The sequence below is a fragment of the Arachis ipaensis genome, chromosome B02 (assembly GCF_000816755.2).
Source record: "Arachis ipaensis cultivar K30076 chromosome B02, Araip1.1, whole genome shotgun sequence".
NCBI classification, from domain to species: Eukaryota; Viridiplantae; Streptophyta; class Magnoliopsida; order Fabales; family Fabaceae; genus Arachis; species Arachis ipaensis.
The window spans coordinates 72754270-72766431 of NC_029786.2; the positions used below are offsets into that span (position 1 = coordinate 72754270).

A 12162-nucleotide genomic window follows, 5' to 3' on the forward strand; every position below is an offset into this window, starting at 1 on the left:
GATAATGCTCTGCTCTTAGCAAGAGCTGAGCTTAGTGTGCTGATTGCCAATCTCCTTTAATTTGGTCATGGGCCACGCTTTTGCTCCAAAGTGTGCTCCAACTTCAAAGTGTGTCCCAAAGCTCTTTTTTTCTCCTTTTTAGCTTATTTTGTGCTTCTTTGCTTCTTTTTCTTCTTATTTCCTACAAGATTTATAAAATTAAAAGATCAAAGAAATATACCAATTAAGCACAAAAGCATTCAATATTTAAGCACAAATCATCAATTTCTTGTATGAAAAAGCATAGAAAAACATGACATGATGACATGTCATCACAACACCAAACTTAAACCTTGCTTGTCCCCAAGCAAGAAAAGAATCATGCAATAAAGATTGACAATCCAAGGTAAAAAGAATAGCAACTCAATGTTCATGGTTAGCTAGTTTTCTATGCATGCTACAATCACAAAAGAAATGTAAATGATTGATGCTTCTATCTAGCTCATTTTATGAAATCTTTTCCTTATAATTTTTCCTTGAAACAAGCTTTTGATTTTCTTATTAGCTTCTCCTTTTGGGTGCTTTGCCCCATGAGTTGATAACAAAACTACGACTCTAAATGCTTTATTTTCAAGTATTACCACTTGATATATAAGCACCACAAGCATTTAATTAGAGGACTTCATTAAGCCCATTTGTTTCTTTTCTTGACTCTCTAATCATTGATGCTCAGAGCCTTGAGCTTTGAGGGAGTGCTTTTTGCACTTTGAGCATAACCTTGACTCTAAGTGTTTTGTTTTCAAGCTTTTTTGCTTGATACATAAACACCACAAGTACTTAACAAATTAATTGTCATTGGTACTCAGAGCCTTCAGCTTTTTCATTCTTTCCCTTTTGCTTTTCGTGCCTTAATTTGCAATTGCTTCTTCAAGGTTTTCATTATTTCAAAAGATTTCACAAAATGTCCTAGATGAAAACTTCAATTAAGTAAAATCCAATGCAATTGAGCAACAATTAATCATACTAGCTTTCCAATACTTGTATGCACATGCTAAGTTCTTCTTTAATGCCTTGTTTGTTTATGATCATGATAATTTATTGCTTTTAAACTCACAGAATTCAAGTTGATAGTCATAATGCCACAGCAACATGTTATCATTTAGAAATCAGACGATGCTTATTCATACACACATGCATACAGAGAAGATAAAGACAATCATGCAAATTATAGTGCTAGAAACAAATGAGAGGAAAAGGAACTTTACAACCTTGCAATTCATCTTCTCTATTGTTGTCCTTTTCCTTCTATTCTTCCTTCTTCCCATACCAATACTCAGAATGCTTTCTCATCCTCAAGCAACAATTAGAACAATGGCTATGGGGCTAAGATGGATCATGAATGTCTTACATAATGAAATAATAGTAACACATGTGTTTTAAGCAAGCAAAATTAAAGATAACAATCAAGGCACAAGAGACAGAGACATTTTGATTGCATAGATAAGAAGGTGTGCACAATACATTGCATAAAAGATAAGTGGCACACCAAACTTAGTGTGACACTTTCACTTGGAAGTAATGCAAGTATCTTGTAAGAATTGGAACCAAATTTTGTTGCATAGCAACACCAAACTTAGAATGCAATCATATGTCAATTTATTTGAATTAAAACTAAGCAAATGAAACTGTTATTTGTTAAGTACAATCACCAAGCCAAGAATCTGTCATGAATAAGGATCTCTTGGTGATGTACTAACAAAGACAGTTAATAAGCAAACTAGAGGAAAGCATTTAAAAAACAGAAAAATAACTAAAGCAAGTAGAATGAAAAAGTGTTAAATCAAAAGAGAAAAATAAAACTGCAGAGGCATTGTGATTATGAAAACAAGTGGTGCTGCTGGATGATTTGCATAGAAAATTAAGTGGCACACCAAACTTAGAATCTTAGTGTGACACTTCCATGTAAAATTGATGCAATCATCCATGAAGATGGAAAACAGTTTGTTGCAGGGCAACACTAAACTTAGAATGTAACCATATGCTAATTTATTGAATTTAAACAAAGCAAAGAAAGAAAACCAAGCAGAGAAGAGAAATTATACCTACTGTTGGCATGTTGTTTTTCACTTTCTTCCTCTTCTTTCAGTTTGTTAAGAGGAATGACCTCAAGGGAGGAGAAGATTCAGCTATTGCCCCCTGTCTTGGTCTCTCCTCAGCAAGCTTTCTTTTGTTAATGGCTTGATTGAGCTTGCTTGCTGGATCAGGGGGAGGATTGCTTGTAGTTGACCTTCTCTTCTTCATGAATATTGTCCTTTGTAGCTTGGTCACAATCCTCTTCTCGGTGCTTTTGTTAATTGTTTTCACTTCCTTGAATTCAAGTCTTGGTGGTTGTGTGATTGTTGGACTGTTCTCTTCATCAAGAGCTTTTTGAATTGATGGTTCAGTGGGCTCTTCTTTCCTGTAATTTTCTGCTTCAATTGAGTGTGAATTTCCTTGATTGGCTTCCTCCTCTTCTTTTACATGATCTTCCATTAAGTCCTTTGGGAGTGAAGTTTCATGTTCCTCTATCACCTCAATTAGCTTCTGTGAAAATGAAGCTACAGGTTCAAATGCCTCCTCCACCTCATTTTTCATTAAAATTTTGCTTGACACAGAGGTTTCCTCATCTTGCCCTTCCACTTTCTTCGTTGCACTCAACAATTGATCTAACATCACTTCCAAGTTTGTGAAGGAGTTCTCTTGTTCTTTCCAGAATTTCTTTGTCTTCTCCTCATATCCTTTGAGCATGGACTCAAGCTTTGAGAGTCTTTGGCTATTGGAAGTTTGTGTTGGTTGTGAGTCTTGGGATGGATTTTGTGTTGGGCATAGTTAAGTGATGAAGAATTTTCAAATGTAAAAATGGGAGGTGAGGTTGGACGATATCTCATGTGAATTGATTGCTCAGAATTTGCAATTCTTTGGTAATACTCCCAGCCACCATTGGAATAATGACTTGAATCATTTTGTGGTGGTGAGAAATATCCCATATGATTCTCTTGCTCATCTTGTGGTTCTGAAGCATAGCTCCATGGATTGGAGTGCTCAGAATTTGAAATTTCTTGGTGATATTCCCAGCCACCATTAGAGATTGGTGATGGTGGGTAATATCTCATAGAATTTTGTTTGACCATAAGATGAGTTAAACTCCATTTGTATTTTGTAAAACGCAACATCAATGAAAATTGAAATTACTCATATCAGAGATAAGAATTTCTTAGTGAGGCAAAACACAAACACCTTGATTTCAGCTTAAAATAGAAAACAAAAACAAAGAAAATGCTTGATCTAGACTTCTCACCCACTTAATCATTGTTGATCTAAATCAACCCCCGGCAACGGCGCCAAAAACTTGATGGGTTGGAACTGAAATTCCAACATCTAAACTCACCGGCAAGTATACCGGGTCGCATCAAGTAGTAAAAATCACTTAGAGTGAGGTCGATCCCACAGGAATTGATGGATCAAGCAACTTTAGTGGGTGATTAGTTTAGTCAAGCTAACATTGGTGAGTGATAATTGATGCAGCAGAAAGTAAATGACAAGAAAATTTAAAGTGCAGAAAGTAAATTGGACAGAAACTTAAAGAGCAAGAAATGTAAATTGACAGAATCTTAAATGACAAAAAATATAAATTGCATCAAAAGTAAAGGGATTGGGTGCAGGAAATTTAAAGGAAGCAATAAGCAGCACTTAGAACAATTGCAGAATAATTAAATTGCATGAAAAGTAAAAGGGATTGGGTGCTGGGAATTAAAGGAAAGCAATAAACAGCACTTAGAACAATTACAGAATAATTAAATTGCATGAAAAGTAAAAGGGATTGGGTGCTGGGAATTAAAACTTCAACAAGAAAATGTAAAGTGCAATCAAGCAGAGAAGTAAAAGATGAAGTAAGTGTAGCAGATTCAAACAGAAATGAAAAATTGCTTGAAGAACAAGACAGAAAAAAACTTAGCTCAATTGTAAAATCTAAAAGAGAATTTGAGGATCCAAGAAGAGCAATGAACTCAGGAAGTAGATCTGGATCTCAATTCTCCTTTGCTCAGTCAGAAAATATATTATAGAAGAAAATAAGGTTTAAAAATAGCAGAGAAGATTAAAACCCAATCCTTAGATCAATTGAGAGGAAGAGTGGAAGATGATTCTCAGAATTTGAATCAATGGAGCTCTTCAACCTCAATTCAAGATCCAAAACAGAAAAGTTAAAATTTCATAAGAAGAAGATTTAAAACAGCAAATGAAATTTGAATTATCTAGAAGAAGAACAAAGAGATTTCAGAGTGAGAATTGAAATAGAGTTCCTTCAATTCTCCAATTCAAGTTAAGATGTAAAAGTGAGCTCTCTATTCTCCTTGCTCCCTATTGGAGCCAACCTCCTCTTTTTCTAGAATGACAATGATGCCTTATATAGGCTTTACAAAATGAAAATGAAAATTAAAAACAAATTACAAAATAAAATAAATTCCTAAGCTAATTGATCCTTATGCCTTTGAGTGATGATAATGGGCTTAGCTTGCTTTGGATTTGAAGAGTGGGTTGATTTGGATTTGGCCTTTTTCAATTTGGTGAAGAATTGAATTTAAATGGAATTTTGGTTGAATTTTTGGCCCATGGGTGTTGCTCCCAGGGCAATGCTCGGCTCATGGGGAGAGCGTAGCATTCCCTGGGACTTGACCGTGTCAATGTTGCGTGACAAGCTTTTTGTTGGGCAGCTCTTCAATGTAGCGCTCAACTCTCCCCAAGAGCGTAGCATCCTTGCTTCCTTGGTGAGGTATCCGTGTTCAAGCCTTGGGGGTTGCACTCTTGCCCAATTTCCTTGCATTTTCTTTGGGAGAGAGCACGACAATGCTCTCCAAGAGAGCGCTGTGCTCTCCAAGTGAGCGCTACTTTGCTTTGGAGTGAGGCTCCAGCTTCGAACCTTGGTGGAAGCATTGGCTGATTTTTTTGCTTGTTTTTGGCCCTTAAAGATGTATTTCACTCGTACCCCAATTTCATGCCAAATATGGATTGCCATATATCGTTGGAAATCTCTGAATGTCAGCTTTCTAACACAACTAGAAGCACATCAATCGGACATTCATAGCTCAAGTTATAGCCCTTTGAAGGAGGCATGGTCAAGCTGTGAGCACCCAAGTTTTAACTTAGCGAAAATTTTGCTTCCCAGCTCATTTTTGCATCACGATAATGCTCTGCTCTTGGCAAGAGCTGAGCTTAGTGTGTTGATTGCCAATATCCTTTAATTTATTCATGGGCCATGCTTTTAAAAGCGTGGCCTAAGGCTCCAAAGTGTGCTCCAACTTCAAAGTGTGTCCCAAAGCTCTTTTTTTTTCTCCTTTTTAGCTTATTTTGTGCTTCTTTGCTTCTTTTTCTTCTTATTTCCTACAAGATTTATAAAATTAAAAGATCAAAGAAATATACCAATTAAGCACAAAAGCATTCAATATTTAAGCACAAATCATCAATTTCTTGTATGAAAAAGTATAGAAAAACATGACATGATAACATGTCATCAACTCCCACACAAACTCATCCGAGTTAAAAGAGTTTGCTAACTGGATACTAGGTATTGGTGATGGTAGCCACGGAACACCAAGGGATTGTGGTGAGAGGATTAAAATCCCAGAAGACATCCTGGTTAAGGATTGAGATGACCCAATAGAGGCAATCTGTAAGGTAACATATCCAGAACTATTTTGCGGGAAAAATATTGATGAACATATTGAAGATAGAGCGATACTAGCGCCAACATTGCAAATAGTTGATGAGATAAACAACTACATGATGAGCTTAAACCCTACTGAAGCACAAACATATTACAGCTCAGACAAGGCATGCCTAACAGAATCCAACAATGACTTATTGGCATCCATACACATACCAGAATTCCTAAACACAATCAGATGTTCAGGAGTTCCAAATCATGAGTTGACATTAAAGGTTGGAACCCCCTATAATGTTACTGAGGAATATAGACCATTCTGCAGGATTGTGCAATGGTACCCGCTTGGTTGTCACTAGGCTTGGGAAATACATCATTGAAGCATGTAGCAAGGTTGGGAAGAACAAAGGTCATAAGGTGTTTATTCCTATGATAACTCTAAGCCCATCGGATCATCGAATTCCATTCAAGTTCCAACGAAGACAGTTTCCTATAATGGTGTCTTACGCAATGACTATAAATAAGAGCCAAGGACAATCATTGTCAAAGGTTGGTTTATTACTCAAAAAGCTTGTTTTTACTCACGGCCAGCTTTATGTCGCAGCATCTAGAGTAACAAATAGGCAAGGACTGAAGATACTATTGTGCCATGATGCTAATAACCGAATAGAGACAGACAATGTCGTATTTAAAGAAGTTTTTAGGAATGTTTGTTGAAGAGGGCATCTTACAACAAGAAATTTGCTTAACTCCGTGTTAATTTTGCATTAAACTGAAACGAAATCATCACATCAAATAGGTACTCCTTTTGCTCCAGTGTAGACTATTTAATTATGCAACCTTTAGACACATTTATGATATTTAAGTAACTAACTCAGGCATGTATCACTTAAATCTTAATTTGATATAACAGAATTTACCTGGTAGCGTAGTAGTGATTCTTTAGCAGCTCCACGTCTTAGATACACCTTCACATTCTGCAGAAAACATAAAATGAGCTACACTTGACAAAACGGATACTTTTTATAGATGTATAAATATTAAGATTGTTAACACACAGCCCAACAAACGTGCATTAACAAGAAAAAGAATACAAGCAATTTCATAATCTCAAAGATCCCAGGAAACTATCGGAATATGGAAATGAACATTATGATCATTATCAAGAAAAAGAATATAAGCAATGAAATCAAGTCCATTTGAACTTCTCTGGCAATTGCAAAAGACAGATGTGCATTAGGTAACAGGATGTTACCGGCAGTTCTCAACATATTAGAGGGTACTGTAACACTTTAAATAGGTTATCAAAGTTTAGAAACCAATTACAAATCACATATTAGAAAACAAGATTTATAAAAAATGCTACTGTAACATGCTTATCTTCTCACATTCTTATCAATCAAAATTACATTATTGCAGTCTTCTTATGCTTGCTGAAAACTGCATAATTTCATGTGAAATCGTTTAAATAAAGAAATGGACAAAATACCAATCGGCAAATAGGAGACACCTCATACCAGGCTAACTTTAAGTAAGCAGCCGCTCGGTTACAGTAGTAAGTCGCATTTATGCCATTCAGTTTGATAGCCTTAGTGTAGTAATTGAGTGCCTTATTCCACTGGCTTCCTTTAAAGGCTGCATTTCCCTGAAGAATATGCCTTTTATCAGCTTATGTCATATTATCCACCTTGCACATATAATGCAAGCTGCTGCTCTTAAAGTAGCAAGATAGAACAAACCTTCTCCTCTAGAAGCTCAGAAGTTTCAATGTTTCCATTGGTATCTTGTAATGGCAAAGAATAGGAGGCAACACTAACTTGCTCTTGAAGAGTGCAATACATATCCAACACCGTATCAAGTAAAAATTTATCAACCCCATGGAATGAGATGAATGAAATAGAAACACAACCACCATTATGAGAACCTAATGGAACTATAACCTGCAACAAATAGTATAAAAGTTAGCAAGCAGCTCAAGCAACGTTTCAGAACAAATGTAATTCAGAAAAGGAACAAGATCACCTCTAGCACCTAAAAATAGTAAATTACTTGACAACATCCAGACACGCTAGCAATGCTCGACAATGCAGAAGTTCTGACATGAAACTCAGAAGACAACCCTTACTTTGTATTAAGCTTAAATGGATAGTTTGCTACGGAAGGAATAACGAGTATTCCATCATTCTGAGGGACAACTAACCAAAATCAGGATGTGTTTAATTGAATGGGATGGAAAGTAGACTTGCCAAAATTTTTTGGTCATTTCGTTATAAAAATCAGTGATCTAAGTAATTTTGGCATAAATAATGAAATTCTATGACAAGTCATGCCACTTATTCAAAAAATTAAATAACAAGAACTGCTTACTACATTATTTTATTTTCTGTCTCCTATGACAGAATTAACATTAACATCACTATAACCTTCAATATTGATAACACTAAATACAGAGCACAATGGATATAAATAAAGAATAAATACACATTTTATAGTACCTTTAGTAGACTTTGAAATGCAGCTCACATCTCAGTCCAGACTTTATACAAGGTTTTTATATTATTATGAGTAGCATTAAGCTATTAATAGCAGCAATAACACCAATAACACGCTCAAAAACATCATGGCCTAATTCGGATTTGATGGATTTGACCCAATCCTCATGATTGGTTTTAAATTTATATCTGAAATCAGATGAAGAAACACATTTGTAGAATAAATACATGCCATAATATTCTTTGTTTCTTATAGACAGAATATAAAACAATGTAAGCATATAAATATATCACACATCATTTACACACTACAAAGCATTCTGCATTTACGAAAGAAGTAACCATTCATTGCACAGTATGGTTCTTTTGAAACTAAAGTTCAAAATTGTTTGAGAGAAATATCCCAGGCAAAGGCATCAATTAACAAACAAAAAAGTTTTTCTAATATCAAAATGAAAAATAGATAACCATATGGTACAATATTGTCTACTACAATAAACTAAATCACAAAGCATATAATAGAATACCCTTGGGTTGAAAGCATAACTGCAGAAAGAGCTTTCAGTATAGATGCTTCATTTTCTTGGTCTGTTCATGCTGGATGAAGCTTTAGGCTAGGCACTTTAGAAGTAATATCCAAAGGATGAAAATTTTTTAGCGCCAACAAGGTGTTAATCAGCACTTTAATACTTACCTTATCACACAACAAATACATTGTCATTTAAACAAGCGTTGGTTAACTGAAAAAGGAGAGCACATTGAAATTTACAATTAAACTTAGCCAAGGTCTGAGATTTTTGATATGTGAAATACTTACTATGATAATTGATTAATACTTTAGCCCCCTTTTTTCAATACCAAATAGTAGCTGCAGCACACCAAGTTTAGATAAATCGGGTTTAGCTTATTTTGGGGCAAAAATGGTTTTGACGCTGAGAATTTGAATTACTCATACTCTTTTTTAGAAAAGAAACATACTATTTTTTTAATTGCACCTAAATGTCTTCTGATTGGTTGGTAGGCTTTAAATGACTTTTTCTCTCTCATTGGTTGGTACACCTTAAAAATCTTGCTCTTAAATTTAATGTTAATTAATAATGGAGAGGATATTAGTTTTATTAATTTAATTTGGTCTCCAATTATATAATTTGTTATATTGTAATGTTTTAGTATATTTTTTTTTGTGCTTACGTAATTCAATCAATTTTATTTTGTAAGATTTAAAAACAAATAATAAAATAAAATATTAAATTATTCCAGGTTAATTAATTAATTGTTAAATATCACGTAACAACCATATGATTTTTTGTTAACAAAATAATCAACTTGTGCATTTTGTGGATTTAAAATAAAAAACACAAAATTTAAATAAAACAAATCTTAGAATTTAATTTATTGACTTAAATTAGTTTAAAATTTTATTGTGTAAGCTTTACTTTATATATAAATATATTTTTTTTAATTACTTGATGACTTCATCCAATAATTATATGTCTCCTGTTGGAATAAATTAAAGAAATTTTTGGTATATCCGTTGCTTACACTAAATTATTTTATCAGTTTGAAATAAGAAAAATGATTATTATGAAAAAAGTAAATATCAAATTTTATGTTTGAATCATTAAATGGCTTACGTGCGGATTATACACTAGTTCGAATATAATAAGAATATAGGGGTGGTCTTTGCTTGAGAAGTGTTTAGTCTTATACAATGACAAATGTATAGGTTAAATATTTGACAAGTGGTAAAGCAACAAAAATTAATAAAATAATAAAAACTAAAAGTTCTGTAACATAAAAGAATAATGGGTGGGAGTTTAATGAAATTCAAATTTACTTCTAAAATAATAAAAACCATTTTGTTCCAAACTTGTAGCTGTTTATTACTTCCAAAATCATTTTCTCTCTCATCCTCATATATACATTTGTTTCTTCACCTTTTTTATTAAAAAATAAAAAATTTAAAAAATGAAAGTCAGAGACAGAAATGCAGCGAGGTCTTGTTTGAGGGCGACATGGGTAGCAGCGAGACTCTGGTTGTCAACGAGGAGGGACTGGATCTAACGGTGGTGAGCTTCAACGCGTTCCTCGAGGACGGTGATAGAGATGGTGCATGCAGCGGCGGAGGCAGAAGGGTGAGGGAGACGGTGGTTGATGTCGAGGCAAAGGATAGAACGAAGCAGAGAAGAAAACAACTGAGAGAGAAGGAGAACAGGGTGTCGACGAACCCGCGTCCACTGCAGAACCGCGTCACAACCGCTCCTTCGTAGCCGGGCAGCAAGTGCTGCGAATGTGATTATTATGATGTTGTACATAGGGGATTTGGACCCTGAGATTGATGAGAATGGTTTCGATTCAACCAGGAATGAGGCACTTAAAATTCTTCATGTTTCCTTCTTATCTTTTTTCTTTTGGTTTCTTGGAATTTTTGTTTGTGGTGCAAAAATTTGCAACTTCTCCAATTGTAATTTAGATTATAAGTGTGTAATGAATTTTTGTGCAATTTTGGTCTCTCTAACAAAAAAGAACAACAAAGGAAAAAATGAATTTGTGATATAAACGCCTTCTGTGGGGTTGAAGCCTGAGATCAAGATCTCTCTTATTTACCTCATATTTTTTTTATTGTCTCTAATTTAGTTCAATAGTTAGTATTATGTAGTATTGTCTTAAAATCCTAAGTTGTGTAGTTGTATTATCTTAAAATCTTAAGCTGTGTAGTTGTGTTATCTTTAATCTTTGCTGGATCCTTAATTGCACTATCTTAAAATCCTAAATTGTGTAGTTGTGTTATCTTAATTGCTGCTTTGACAATTAAAGCTAAAGTTAAAAAGTAGTCAATTTTGAAAAGGGCTGAAAAATCCTTGAGAAAAGAGGATTTATAATGTTAGATATTTTCTTACTTTTTTTTATTATTGTATTTAAGTTTTAGTAAATTTCAAAATTAACTTATTCCAACAGTATTTATCTATTTATGTATACGATGAAAAAGCATTGATTTAGTGTGTGTATATATATACTTTTAACAATAAGTACTCAAAGTGCTCGGGAATAAGTTCTTTCATATGTACTTATGCAGTATGCATTTGTTTGTGTAAAGAAGAATCAGTATATGAACAAAAATTAGCCAATTATATATGTTTAAGTAGCCAATTATATGCTTAAGTAGAATAAAAATATTGATTATGTTGTATCAATTATTGTGTTAAGTATGTATATCTCAATGAGTTAATACTCAAAATGACCCCTGAAATTTGACCTCCGACATAATTTAGCCCTTAAACTTTCAATTGACTCAAATTGTACCCTGAAATTTTGTCCCGCGCCTCAATTTGGCTCTTTCGACGTTTTCCGTTATCGAAAAGCTGACATGGAAATTTTAAATGACATGTGAGACTGTACGGTTAGACGATGTGGCCAAAATTTTTATGGCATCAATTTAACCCCTCACAATTTGAACATAAAACCTAGCGCAGCCCCAATTCTCCCAAATCGTAGTAGTTTCTTCAATCTTGAAGTATGATGTTGGGTTCAAAGTGGCATCCGATGATAATTCTGATTGATGAATTAGTGCAAACTACCCTTCAAGCTACACACGCATGCACACACACACAAAAAAAAAAGGTTAAACAAGGTACTTCCGTTTCTCGTTGCTCTAATAAGACAATGAAGTGTGTGTGTTTGGATTACCGTTTGTAAACAGAAGTTTTTATAAAATTGATCTTGTAAAATTAATTTTGATCAAAAGTGAGTTAGTATTAACGTGGTTTATGTTTGGATTACATTATTCAAAATCACTTTTAGATGAAAAATTACAGAAAAAAACATGAATTTAAATAATTATTTTATGTTATTTTTAATTTTATTTTAAATATTTAAATAAATTTTAATATTTTTTTAGTATTCTCAGTATTCTTTAGTACTCTAATAGGATTAATAGAATCATAATATAAAATAAAAAAAATATTCCATAAAAAAAGAAAACAACAATAACAG

General features: G+C 33.8%; 1 long non-coding RNA gene across 5 annotated transcripts; it reads right to left on the reverse strand.

The window, feature by feature from the left end:
* On the reverse strand, nt 5061-9106 carry LOC107628380. 5 transcript variants are annotated; one of them, XR_002357595.1, is made up of 6 exons: nt 8697-8980; nt 8173-8358; nt 7417-7617; nt 7195-7322; nt 6598-6654; nt 5061-5397 (listed from the first exon to the last, which is right to left on the reverse strand). It is a non-coding gene; the product is annotated as an uncharacterized LOC107628380 (long non-coding RNA). The 5 variants fall into 5 exon arrangements; XR_002357596.1 differs by lacking the exon at nt 8173-8358 and adding an exon at nt 8987-9106 and having other exon boundaries at nt 5063-5397; nt 8697-8863; XR_002357597.1 differs by lacking the exon at nt 8173-8358 and adding an exon at nt 8987-9105 and having other exon boundaries at nt 5063-5397; nt 8697-8909.